The sequence below is a fragment of the Pteropus medius genome, unplaced genomic scaffold, assembly GCF_902729225.1.
Source record: "Pteropus medius unplaced genomic scaffold, Ma_sr-lr_union100, whole genome shotgun sequence".
Lineage (NCBI taxonomy): Eukaryota > Metazoa > Chordata > Mammalia > Chiroptera > Pteropodidae > Pteropus > Pteropus medius.
The window spans coordinates 7,758,738-7,773,399 of record NW_024342475.1 but is presented as its reverse complement, the minus strand read 5'-3'; the positions used below and the strand labels follow the sequence as shown (position 1 = coordinate 7,773,399).

Genomic DNA, 14,662 nt, shown 5'->3' with positions numbered 1-14,662 from the left:
CCACCGGGGCTCTAGGCTAGCAGGCTGGATCTTCTTTATCTACACCCAATCGCCTGGATGATGTGGATGAGGTTGTGATGTCCCCGGAGTCGGTCTAGCAGCTTTAATCAAGCCCTTGACTTGATTTTGGGTTTGTTGCAAGGCCTGTAGAGACTTAAGGAGACTTGTATTATTACTCATTGTAACCTTTTCAATTCCAATTTTAGGGAGTAAAGGGGGAGGTCTCCCAAACATTATTTCATAAGGGGAAATTCCCATAATATATGGAGTACACCGGGCCCATAACAAAGCAAAAGGAAGAAGGCTCACCCAATTCTCCCCAGTTTCCAGCTTAAATTTAGTTAAAGTTTCCTTAAGTGTTCTATTCATCCTTTCTACTTGTCCTGAACTCTGAGGTCTGTAAATACAATGTAATTTCCAATTAATCCCTAATACCTTAGCTAACATTTGACTTGTTTGGGCAATGAATGCCGGGCCATTGTCGGACCCCAATGATAAGGGCAAGCCAAATCGAGGCACTATTTCTGTAATTAATTTCTTAGCTACTACTTGTGCAGTTTCCTTCTTTGTGGGGAAGGCCTCAGTCCATCCAGAATAGGTGTCAATGAATACCAGAAGATATTTAAATCCAAAAGTGCCAGGAGCAACTTCTGTAAAGTCCACTTCCCAATGCTCTCCAGGAGCTTGTCCTCTTAATCGAGTGCCGATATTTTCCTTTGGGATGGGGCGAGAGTTGACCTGTGCACATATTGGGCATCGTGCACTCACATCCCGAGCCTTTGAGGTTAGTCCAGGAATATAACAGTCTCTTTTTAGCAGTTCAATTAACTTAGTTCCTCCAAGATGGGTAGTATTATGTATCTGGCTAATTAAGGTGTTACCAAGCGCAGCAGGGAGGACCGGCCTTCCATCTGGAATCCAAAGCCACCCATGTTCAAACTTCCCGTGCAGTTGCTTCCCCAACTCTATATCTTGGGGGCTATAGTCTGGAGCCTGTACCAAGGGGGGCACAAGAAGGGGACCAATTATGACGTTAGTCCCCACTGGTTTTCTGGCTACTTCCTTTGCTGTTTTATCTGCCAAGCGGTTTCCTTTTTCTACCATTCCTTCCCCTTTTTGATGGCCGGGGCAATGGATAATAGCCACTTTCTTAGGTAGCCAGATAGCCTCCAAAAGAGCAAAAATCTGCTCCTTGTTCTTAATTTCCTTTCCCCCTGATGTCAATAGTCCTCTTTCCTTGTACAGGGCTCCATGTACATGTGCCGTTGCAAAGGCATATCTACTGTCAGTATAGATGTTTACAGTTTTATCCTTTCCCCACCGTAAAGCTTGTGTTAGAGCTATAAGTTTAGCCCTCTGTGCCAATGTCCCATGGCTTAGGGCCTGTGCCCATATCACATCCCTGACCGTTACTATGGCTGCCCCGGCATACCTTACTCCGTCGGATACAAAACTGCTTCCATTGGTAAATAATACCGCATCCGGATTAGGCCACGGCTCATCCTTCAAGTCTGGCCGTAGTCCAGTTACCTGCTCAAGGTGCTGAACACAGTGATGCAATGGAGCCTGCGGGTCATCATCCGGGAGCAGCGTGGCAGGGTTCAGGGCTGCAGTTTTCAAAAACTGGGTCTGTGGGGGATTAAGCAACAGTACCTGGTACTGAGTAATCCGGGCGTTGGAAATCCATCTTTCAGGAGGGCTGCGCAGCATGGCTTCAACTGCATGTGGAGCCACAATTTCAATATTTTGGCCCAAGGTCAATTTTAAAGCGTCTTTGGTCAATATAGCAGTAGCAGCTAGTGCTCTCAGGCAACTAGGCCTTCCTCCAGCCACCGGATCTAGTCTCTTTGAGAGATATGCCACTCGTTGCTTAAATAGTGGCTTTTAATTTCTGGAGCAAATCTCTTCCAAGCAAAGGAAAAGGACATTCAGGCATAACTAAAAACGAATGCGTGATGGTTCCCTTTCCCAAGTCAGTAATTTTTGCCTGTGTCCATGGGTATGCCTTCCCTTTCCCAGTGACTCCTTGAATTACAGTCTTTTCTTTGGATAACAGACCAGCAGTTTCTGTTAAAACTGAGTAAGTTGCACCAGTATCAGCTAAAAAGTTCACAGGTTTGCCCCCTACTTGTAAAGTTACCTTGGGCTCTCGGGGGCTCATTAGATAAGAGCCCTGACGCCCCTATTCATCTTCCAAAAGAATGAGGGGCCTTTTTTCTTCTCACCTCCTGGTTGCTCCTTTTCAGGGCACTCATTCTTCCAATGTCCTTTCTTTTTGCAAATAGCACATTGGTCTCTTCCTAGCCTAGGTTTTCTATTTTGGCCTTCTTCGTTGCTAGGTCCCCCTCTATGGTTAGGGTTTTTTTTTTTCCAAGGAGGTCGGTTTCCTTGTTGTCCCACAAACATGACCTTTTGCACACCGTCCCTATTGTTAAAGACCTTCTGAGCTATTTCTAATAATTTGGATAAATTTTCTCCCTCAAAACCTTCCAATCTCTGTAACTTCTTTCTAATGTCAGGGGCCGACTGGCTAACAAAGGCCAAATTAATGGCTCTTCTATTGTTGGGGTCCTCCGGGTCAATAGGTGTATATAGGCGGTAAGACTCTAATAGTCTTTCCAAGAATGCTGCAGGTGACTCGTCCTTAGTCTGAATTACTTCACTTACCTTGGACAGATTTATTGGTCTACGTGCAGCAGCCCGGAGTCCCTGTAGCAGAAACTGGCGATACCTTAGGAGAGCCTCCTTACCTTGATCTGTATTTGGATCCCACTGGGGACGTTGAGTCGGAAACACAGCCTGTAACCTGGTTAAGTCTGCTGTGGGCTGCCCATTTGGGTCTGTTACTCCTCTAGCCGCCTCCCGCAAAATTCTTTCCTTTTCTTCAGTAGTGAATAAGACCTGTAAGAGCTGTTGGCAATCATCCCAAGTGGGCTGATGGGTAAAGAAAATAGACTCTAAAAGGGAGGTTAGTCCTTGTGGTTTCTCTGAAAAGGATGGCGTTTGCAATTTCCAATTATATAAATCACTAGTACTGAATGGCGAGTAGATGACAGTAGGCTCACCGCCACCTCCTGGAATCACCTTCAATGGGGCTTGAACAGATACTGGCTCTTTTCAGGGAGGTTGAATCAGGGGAAGGTGGCCTATGACCCCTAGACCGGGTTACAGGAGGTCCCGGTCCCTCCGGAGGAGGACGTCTACCCCCATTTCCATTATAGGGTGGCGGATACCAGTCATCCTCCGAGGGAGGTCCCTGCAACACCGGTGGGGGCTTCTTAAAATCCTGGGGTATGGCTGCCATTACAGTAACGGGTGCACGACTGCAATTCTGTAAGTATTTAGGGGCATCAGAAACTACATCAATCCAAACATCAATATAAGGAATTTGGTCAGGATGCCCAGGGTTTCTATAAATCACACCTCGAACCCGGAATGCAGTCTGCATGTTAAATGATCCCTCGGAGGGCCATCCTACTCCGAAGGTCGGCCAATCTAATCGACAAAAGCGCTGCAAATCAAAAGGGGTTACTGAAGCACCATAGGCCCTTGCCCTACGACGAAAATCTTTAAAGTTGTTAAGCATGCACTGTAACGGAGTTAGTTTGCCCTGTGATTGTCCCATAGTTCCACAATAAAGCACACGAAGCAAAACAAAACAAGACAGACACAGACTAACAAACCAGAACAGGACTGAGAAAACTGTCGTCACAGTCTCAGTCGACCGCCGACTTACTTGTCGCGTCCGACGTCCGCACGGTCCCTGGGCCCCCTACCAGAAACTGCCTCAGCACTCCCAGGATCGTGCTCCGCAAAGCGAGAAACCACAGGCGGCGGGCTAGGGCAAGTGCCCTAGAGGCCTCCCCAACCGCAAATGGTCCAACGCCCCGGTGCACTGATCAATTTTCCCACAACGAGAAGATCTCGCTGGGGCCTCCAAATGTTGTGTCCAGAATAACCAGACCCAACTTGAGTGCTCTTAACCAGGAGACAGTTTATTAGCCGGCGGCTGTCCTTGCAAAGGAGCAGCCTCGAAATGCCAAGATACAAGGTTTTTAAGCCCCAAATCCCATTCCTCATTCTGTCTTAAACACAAAGGTCCATCTTTCTCCTATTCACTACCTGTCAACCCACTGGTCAGGTGTGCAAGCGGGAAGTACAGAAGCAGAAAGCTTGTGTTAGAATGTTATGTTCCTATGGGTGATTGCCTATGTTCCCATGGACAATAGCCAGTGTTCCCATGGGCGATGGCCAAACAGTAATTTTCAGCTTATATACAATTGATTATTTTTCATGCCACGCAAGCAAGCAAGGTTACACAGGCTAAAATTGGCAGTTAGCGTATGAGCTCATTGTTACAAGTTTCATGATTAACAGAATGTGGTTAGGGGTTCCAGAAACTAGGCCTAAGTTATAGACTTCCTTTGTCCAATTTCAGGTTTTAATTATTCTTTAACCCTTTCACATTTCAGCAGGCCATTACAAATGGTGCAGTTGGAAAGAATGATCCTTAAGGTTATTGCCAAATCTAATATATTCTGATTAAACATCAGTTTGAGGGTAACAAAAGCACATGTGGAGGATATTGGGCTAAAGGGACTTTGCAAAGTAGTGAGAACTATTATGCACATCTTCACTGCTGTTCATAGAACAAGAACAAGAATAATACTATTTATATTTTGTTTGAGTGTTCAAACATTTTCACCAAACCCTGAATATCAGTCCTGCTCTTTCATATTGTCGACTCCTTTCTCTCATACCATGTTGTATATTTACAGATTCTACATGTATTCCTTCTTTTCTATCATTCTAAATAGTCTCCATGCATTGGGGATTACCAAATTTATACTTCTGACATTTATCCTTCTTCTAAAGTCCAAATGCATAAATCCTTTTTGATATCTTCACTTGGGTATTTCACACATACGTCAGATGCAGCATGTCCAAAACAGAACTTTCTGTTCTTCTACTCTGTATATGCCCTTTTCACTTTTTTTCTAATCTCCGTAAGTGATAATATTACCTGATATCTCAAAGTAAATATCTTTGACTCAAACTCTCTTTTCTTATATTCTATATCCAACCTGGCAACAAATATGGCCAAGATCTCCTACCATTTGTTTTCAAAATCCATCTACCCACCTCATTCTTCAATGCCATATGTACCATTGCTTTTAAATCTCTGTGGTGTGCTGACCAGCTTCTTCTTACTCTACAGGCCTCATCTCAAATTTCATCTTTTTAGAACAGTGTTTCTTGAGCATCTTGTTTAAAATAATTTCACCCTCTAAGTTTGCACAGTGAATTAGGCCTCTAAGTTTGCATAGTGAATTAGGCCTTCTCATATAGTCTGGTGCACCTTATTGCACTTCCTACCATCAAGATGCATCAATTTTGTGTGTTTATCTATTGTTTATCTTCACCTTCTAGAATGCCAGCTACAGGAAAGCAAAGCAAGTATCTATTAAAAAATATTTAATAATCAGTAATAATAATTAACTTATAGAAAACTCTAACTGGAAGGAGTATAGAACTAGCCTTCTACCTTCCTGATAGGTCAGTTACTTTATACACATCAAATGCATTAAAATTCTTAAAACTCTGTATTATTGTTATTATTATTATTTTAAAATCTTTATCAATAAATAAAACAATCCTTCAAAATCAGCAAGATCAGTTATTATACACACTATACACATAGACAAAACCAATATTGGAAAAGTTAAGTGATTTGCTAAATATTATACAATATTTGGTTTGAACAATACCAGAATTCAAGGCTTCTAATCTTTCTAAATTAGTAATTGTTTACCCAAAGCATTAATGTTCTCAAAAAGATTGAAGATAGGTTTGTGAATCATATATGTGTAGTAAAATATTTTCCTGTGACCAAATATGTTAGAGATGATAACTAAGTATGTTGGTTTATTCTGTATTATATTGTATGCATTAGATGCATACTCTTTTTTTACTGACATAAAATTGTTTATATAAATGATAAATGAAGTGACATTTTATTATTTTAAATGATATTTTTGGAAACATTTATAGTTTTTTTTAAAGTAATGAAGAAATAAAAATTTAATACTTTTTAGTCTGCCCAATGGAGAAACACAACAAATAAAAAATAAGGTGTTATAACAAGTTTTATATAATTTTGTGACACTTAAACAAAAATAAAGACTATGTAGAATATATCAAGAGACCATCAACCCTGAAATAACTTTGAAATTGCATGTCAAGGAAAGCTTAACCTAAGAAGTCAGTTTAATAGTAAAAAAAAAAAAAAAGAATATAATTCCAACGCAAAGGACTGGAGGAGCCATATATGGCAAATAAATACTGAAGAGTATGGACAGACATAAAACATAGTATTAAATCAAGGGATGCGCTGTTGCAGAATGAAGTGCTGAAGAATACTCATCAGCATATAGTCAGTGTAAAAAAAAGTAATAAAGACTAAGCAAATAGCAACTGTATTGAACAACATAAAGCAGCCCCTTAATCTTAAGTATAAAAAATAAGTTACATTTTGCCACCTGAATTTGAATGATGTATTCATTGCGATAATAATCATGTCACTGAAAGGTTAAATTTACTTAGATTTTTAATTAACAAAAGGGCTTGCAGGAAATATTTCACTCCGAAAACATTTGTCTGATGGTCTTTGGTGCAAATTGTGCTTAGAATTAGGACAATTAGAGAGAATAGGTTGCTAGTAATACAATTATAATGAGATATTTGTCAAAATCAGTGTATAAAAGGTAGTTGAGACATTTAATAAAACTGTCCCCTCTGGGATTATTTCTGTAAAAAGTGAGGCTACGTCTATGTGAAAAGACCCATCTCCTGGAAGAATGAGTTTGGCTCCTGTTAATCTATACCACCACAGACTTTGGATCCAGTTCACCTACACCATGAACTGCCTTGTTGGGAACCTTCACGTCTTCAAAAAATCAACTTGGGGAAATAAGTTGTAGTGGAAGCAGAAGCAAGAAGAAACTATAAATGTTTCCAAAAATATCACTTAAAATAATAAAATGTCACTTCATTTATCATTTATATAAACAATTTTATGTCAATAAAAAAATATATATAAAAATATATATTTTTTTTAAATTAATTTTTTGAACAAACTCTTTCATGGAAAAAGACCCCAAGACCAAAACTGACTGTGATCTAGATCAAGCTCTAGGAGCATAATTCAAGCTCTAGGAGCATAATTCTAGGAGCAAAATCATTATGATAAAGCCTATCCATATAATGAAATGATTGATATTGGGGATTTTATTATATAAGATAGACAATGCTAATATGTAGACACAGAAATACATAACAAATACTAGGAAAATATAACAAATTCAATGCAACTTCAATGCATAACTGTGTGTCGATCCATAAAATGGAAATCCCCACATGTCAAAAACAAAGGTCAATTCATTCAAGAACACTTAATAGAAATTTAAACCAGGATATTAATGACAAATATACAGAATAAGAAGATAAAAGACTTCAATATTTTAAGCTGGGGTGTTATTAATTAATTAATTAATTAATTAATTAATTTATTTATTTGGAAGATGAGACTTGGGCTACCTGCTGTGTGGAACTGAACCATTTGCATAAAACTAGGATATGTGCTCAGAGGTTTGTTATTTGAAGTAGGAATTATACACTTTTGTTTATCAGTCCTAAATGACTTTTTATCCACTTGTATACTACTGCATACCTAGAGCCTAGACATGATGGCTTTGTGGATGCCGTATCCATATTGAATTATAAAATTCCTTCAGTAGGGAAGATAATAATAAAAAGATAGAACTGATAAAGAGAAGGAGCACCTATTCTAGCTCTGCATTGCCATCTCTAAAACTCTTTTACTTGTGAAAGTAAATACTTATATGTTTAAGGCAGTGAAGACAAGTCTCTGCTAATAGAAGCCAAGAGTAGCTCCTAACTGATCAACTGATTCTGAACCAGAAATTCAGTCTTAACCATAATCACAAGAAGGGATTGAAACTCTCCAAAGGGTCACTCTTAATTTTTTATGAGCTGAATGATAATACGTACTCTCTTTTAAATGTAAGATGTGTTAATTTTTTAAAAAAACATAACAAAATATTTTAAACAATACTTGATAATTATGTTATTCCAAATGTTCAGAATAACATATTTTTCCTAACTTGTGAAAAGATACTTTAGATACAGATGGAGGCTTTGGAGATAGAAACGGATATTTAGAAGAGTAAAAGTGTAAAACTGTGAAAAATTATCTTTAAATCATGACAGCTGAAAAAGCCATATTATTTCCCATTTTAGAAGAAGTATTTCAAGCATCAAAAACAACACATAAAATGGTTCGATAGAAATAATTGCGTAGATTTTGCCTAAAAAAGCATCCAGTGATTTTTGCAGAATTTACTTTCATTTTATTGTTAATTATATAATGAATTAGAAGGTTCAAATAGCTTCTTTTGTGATTTATGTCACAGACTGTAAATTTTCTAAAAGACTGAGATTAAAAAATAAAACAGTTCTAATGTTTTGTTTAACTTTCAATACTAGAGAATTGCCTCTATTTCTTTTTGGAAAGTAAATTGTGTTAACAAGTGTGATAATCTAAATTACTAAAGTTAATGTTATAGAATTATTATTATTTAACATTTCTATACAATTCATTATTTTATTCCTTCAATATTTATAAAGTATCTACCATGTGCTATGTAATCTGTTAGATACCTGGCACCATGACAGCCTCTGAATAAAGATTAGTCTCTAAGTCACTAGAAGCCTATACAAAATAGGTCTAATTGTGGACAGTTTATATTGAAGACTGAGAAGTATGATATTTTAAGATAAATAAGTCTTTGGATAGATCTAAGATCATACCAACTTGGTTGCTATTTTGCTTTCAAACCAGGTTAGATACACAATCAGAGATCAATCTCTGAACAGACATTGAGATGACATTCTTGATAAATTATGATTTACTATATTTTTGAGTAAGAAAATCAGTGTGTTCTATAGAAAAGGCCTAGAGACAACTTTTAATATTTTTTCGTTTTATATCAGAAACTTAAGGACCAAATAAATTAAATGACTTCTCACTAAGCCAATCAGTAAAACAAACTAAAATTAGACCCAAGGCTCCACACTGTTCCAGCAGTCCTTGTTCTTGTTAAATGAGAAATGGTCAACCTGGACTGTCTGATAGGCCAGGAGAGCTACCAACATATTGGTGTTGACTGAACCCCTTCCCATTGCCTGCTCTCTCCCAGAAAAGATGAATATACCACAAACTAGCTAATGGAAGAAATAGGAGAATATCCAGTTTCTCACTAAAAAAAAAATATACCTGTATAGTCTTCCCTGCTCGTCATTGCGTAGTCATGTGATAAAGACAAAGCAAAATTTGGTTCAAAATAGCAGCTATGTACTTATAAAACTCTTATAAATAAAAGACAGAAAGCCACACAGATAGCAGTTAACAGTATGTAGAATGAATGTTCTACCCCACAAAAATCTTGTGAAGTTAACTAATAATGTGGGAACAATATTAAAACATGTTCTTATGATTTATAACCCTACATTTACATATAAAAAGAAGATTTAATTGCTGTTTACGACATGCAAAGATTCAACATAGAAATAACTAACCTCCATTTTTAAGACATATATAATATGAAATATAACATACAACATTAGTTTTAAAGAACCGAAAGCTGTTTCATAAAATGTATCCTTTTTTAACATGGGCGAATTATTTGTGAGTTTCTAACGTTGAATTTTTTTACTCTTTGGCTTTCGGAATTCTAATCTGACTAAAATGAACAAAAGAGTGATTACACAGATTATGTAATAAATATTGAATTTGGGAGGGACTCTAACCTCATACAGCAAACTTCAAGATAGAACATCAATAATAACTTTAAACAAGTTGAAAAACATTTTAGAAATCCACACATTGATCCCTTTTTAGAAAAGCACTGTGTTATATAGCATTAAGAATATGAAGGAAATTAACAGAGGCAAAAAAATTTGTAAACAAAAATTCCAAATAAGAAATGACTTTGTCTACGGCCAAGCCACCCTGAATACGCCTGATTCCGTCTGATCTCAGAAGCTAAGCAGGGTTGGGCCTGGTTAATACTTGGATTGGAGACCACCTAGGAAGACCAGGTGCTGTAGGCANAGAAAGAAAGAAAGAAAGAAAGAAAGAAAGAAAGAAAGAAAGAAAGAAAGAAAGAAAGAAAGAAAGAAAGAAAGAAAGAAAGAAAGAAAGAAAGAAAGAAAGAAAGAAAGAAAGAAAGAAAGAAAGAAAGAAAGAAAGAAAGAAAAGAAAGAAAGCACTTCAATTGGAATTTCCCTCACCATTTAAGGTGTTAAAGCAGATGGGGACATGATATACAAAGAATAATCATCTGGATGGGAACACCAGAAGAAAGAAGCAATGTGCGTTTGTGGGAAGAAGGAAATTGGGGATTAAGATAGACAAGTCAAAGTACAAACAAAGAAAACCTCTTATTAGAGCAAACTATAAGGCTGAAGAAAAGTTAGGATTTCACCTCAGATGAAAGTGGAAGTACATTCCTGATTGATCAAGATATTCCCAATCTGACAGACCAGCCCTGGGAAAGAGTTTTAATAATATCCACTACAAAAGACACATCATAGGTTCCCAGGTTCTCGGCATATTTATACCATCTTAAATATCTCAGGGGCTGAAAAAAAAAAATACACATCTTTAACGTTGACCAGCATAGAATAACTATTGAAGTAAACAATTGGTCAAAATGACAAAAATCCCCACTTGTTATTTACAGAACTAATCCCTCTTTGGTAAGAAATGATGATATTGATGATCGTGGTGATGATGGTGATGATGAGGAAGAGGAGGAGAAGGAGGATAGCTAACCCATAGTTAGTTCTTACACTGTGCTAGGCAATATTTTAAATATGTTACTCGTATTTATTCATTTATTGTCCTCATCAACATACTCAGGTCAATATGTTTAGTATCTTTATTTTCTAAATGAGATAACTGAGGTGGAGAAAAGTCACATCTCTTATAAGAGGTCAGGGAGCCCCAATAAGTGGTGGAGCCAGGATTAGAATACAGAGAGCTACAGAAGATCTAGATGAATGCAAATCATTGTGTAATAATAATCTGTACTACTCTCTGCTCAATAGTATGAGCTGCTTGCTAATCCAAGAGCACAGAAGGCACACTCTTACTGTAGGGTTTTGCTCCAATCATTTCCTCTCCTGGGGAATGTCTTCCACTAGTTTTCTTAACTTTCTCACTTCTATCAAGTCTTTTTCTTCCTCCAATCTTACCTTCTCAATGAGACCTCCTAGAAGACCTAATTCAACTCTGGAAACTGCTCCCCTCCCCATCACACCAACACTGCAGTTGCTTCTAATCTGCTCTTTTATTTCCTTTTTAGAATGTATCAACTTCTAACATACTCGAAAATTGTATTATTTTATTTAGTTAGTTTTATTCTCTTTCTCCTTTTGCTTGAATATAAACTCTTTAAGTCCAAGGATCTTTGACTCTGGTTCATTGAGAATATATAACAGTGTGCATCACATGGACAACACACAGAAAAAATTGTTTAATAAACAATTGGATAAATAAAAATCAGAAAAAAGTAAAGGGAAATATCACAGCATATATTCATAACTCACTTATTATGAATGTAACAAGTACATTCATTAGAAAAATGAACGTACTTGTTAATTTGAGATAAATAGAATAAGTTCTCTGAGAATTACTTTACGTAATTTAGTTTAATAGAATTAGAGGTAAATTATTTCAAATCTTTGGTAATCACATTCACTATAAATAAAACATTATAAAATATAAAGAAAAAATAAGTACTTTCATTATTTTTAGAAAACCAGAATAATAATGAAAGAATGATAAGCAATAATATCATGACATTTGTCACTTGTTTTAGCATATATACTGTTTGTATATGGGTGTGTATGTGTGTGTGTGTAAATACATTATATATATATACACACACACATAATAGTATTACCTAAAAGATATATATATACACACACAATAGTATTTTATATATATATGTGTGTGTGTGTGTGTATATATATATATACACACACACACACATATATATATATACACACACACACACACAATAGTATTACCTAAAGTATGGAATATGGAAATTTATTTTCATATAAGCTTCCAGTAGAGCAGTTGACAATGTGCATCAAATTTAAATGAGCCTGCCCTTTACACCAGAAATCTTAGTTTCATTATTTCAAAAAGATAATTGGCAAGGTGCATAAAGCTGTTAATTCAAGGTTATTAATTATGCTGTCTTAAAATTTTTCACAATATTTAGAAATCACTTAAAATTTTATACTTAAGTAGTGGTAGACTATATGTTATACTCATGCAAAAAGCTTGTTATCATTACTTAGAAAACTAACATACATTTACATACATTGTCATGGAAATATATTATGTAGTATTGAGTAGAATAAAACATGTTTTCCAAATAGCATGTATAATATGATCCTGTGCACACATCACACACATATGTGTGGTGTGTACACATGTGTGTGGTTATATGTGCACAATCGTGGAGAGATAGAGAATGACAGATGCTTGAAAGTTTTATTTCTGGGATTTGAAACATTGAGACAATTTTTATTTTTTTCGTTACACTTTTTGAATTAGATCTCATTTTCTACAGCAAGTATGAAAAACTTTGGAAATTTTTTATAAATTTGAATTACAGAAAAGATAGAGAGAGAAGGAAGTTAGAAGGAATGAGTGGGAAACGGAGGAGTTTCTTTAGCTACATTGTGACTAACTCAGGTTTGTAAAAATTATTTAAATCAACAATGTCCACTTTCCTGCTTTCCATTGTAATTTTGCTTAAGTTTATACTTTTATAATTCTGCCTTTCTGAAGAAAGCTCTAGAGCTAAGCTGATTTCTGATCACTTGTTGAGCTTCAGGGGCTGTGGGATCTCCTAATTTACTCCTCAACCCAAGGGGCGTGGCAGTAACTGCAGTAGGGATAGAGAAGCTCTAGCGTTGGTTCTTATAATGATAAGTTTAGAAACAGACATATCTGAATTCAAATAACTGTCTTTTGTTTACTAGCCATTTAAGCTTGGTTATGTCTCTTAAACACTCTGAATTTATATCTTGCTTTACAATAGGAGATGATGCAGTGCAAGATGAAAGTGGTCGTGGGAGTAATAAATGGGCTGGCTGATGTATCTAAAGTCACATCATTAGCACCAAAACAAAAAGCTGTTCCGTAACACCTCATTCTTTCCTCAGCATGATTCTAATTGAACTGAAATTTAAAAGAAATACAATGTTATTGCTATTTATCTTTTAACAGTGGCGCTTTTTTTTTTTTTTTCCATTTGGGTAATGATTCATCATGAACTCGTATCCTGACATGGTAATTCTTAATCCTACTTTGCAAAATAATTTTAATCTTTATTTTACTTCTTCTTCAACCCAAGAGTCCTCTTTCAACTTGCTATCATTTTTTTTCTTTCTGACATCAGAAATGTAAACAATAACAACTACAAAAAATATTTTACTTTTGAATAATTAAAATAAGTGACCAATTTTTTTAAACAAGGAAGAGATGTTTTCCTTTGATTTAAGAGAAAATAGAAAGAAATGTAAGCATTCTATTTTATGCATATGAATTTCTAGTAATGATCTTGTTTCACTTGCTATTTTTACTTTATACATGAGATTCTGCAAGTAGTATTTTAATTATATAACAAGATTTAGATCTTGTAAATAAGAGAGTTGCTATATCTTTTTGATCTCAATTAATGTCTAAGTATAGTAAAACTCATCTTGCAGGTTCATTTTATTCATTTAATATCAGTTTTTTTTCAGAAATTTTGAAAATCATATAGTGCAATCAAGGTGTTAAGAAATGCATTATGTGTTCCTCCTAGATTGAAATATTAATTGAAAAGGGAAAGCAAGATAAAAACATCACTTTTTAAAAAATTAAACATTGAACCCCAAATGAGGAAATAATGTTTTAGGCTTGGAAAATAGAGTAGTTAGAACAAATATTATTTTAATTCGACAAATGTTTATTGCCCATCTATTCTGTGCTTTGAGAAACTGGGGAATGTAACAATAAAATGACAAGGAGTTCCCTGCTTTAAAGCTCTTTAATAAAGAGAGAGAGAAAAATAACACTCAATGAAATAAAACAAAATGAAATAAATTCAGATTTCAAAATTGCAATAAATAAAACAGAATGATAAGTAATAGCATATAGTGAGACAGGACTTCTTTCATGGTTGGTCAGAGAATGTTTCTGTCCAGGTGTCATTTGAGCTTGGGTTAGATGGACTAGGTAGAGGCTGAGAAGAAGCAAGGCAAGGGCCACAGAGAGAACAAATCTGTGCTGGGAGTGGAAGGATGAGAGAAGTGGATCCCTAAGGACTGGTAGTGCTAGGAGGGATTCCTGGGGAGTGGTATCAGGTGAAGAGAGGAAGTAAGGAGTCAGTCATGTCCCTTAACTTGAAGTTCTGACTTTATCCTAAGGCACTGGGAGACCATTCAGAGATTTTAAACAACAACAAAATATTTTTTTTTTGTTTTTTTACTCATAAAGATGACTCTAGCACCTGCA

General features: G+C 36.0%; 1 pseudogene; it reads left to right on the top strand.

The window, feature by feature from the left end:
* The first annotated feature begins 10,072 nt into the window (after nucleotides 1–10,072).
* LOC120605381 (uncharacterized) lies at nucleotides 10,073–10,191 on the top strand (annotated as a pseudogene).
* The last annotated feature ends 4,471 nt before the right edge of the window (nucleotides 10,192–14,662 follow it).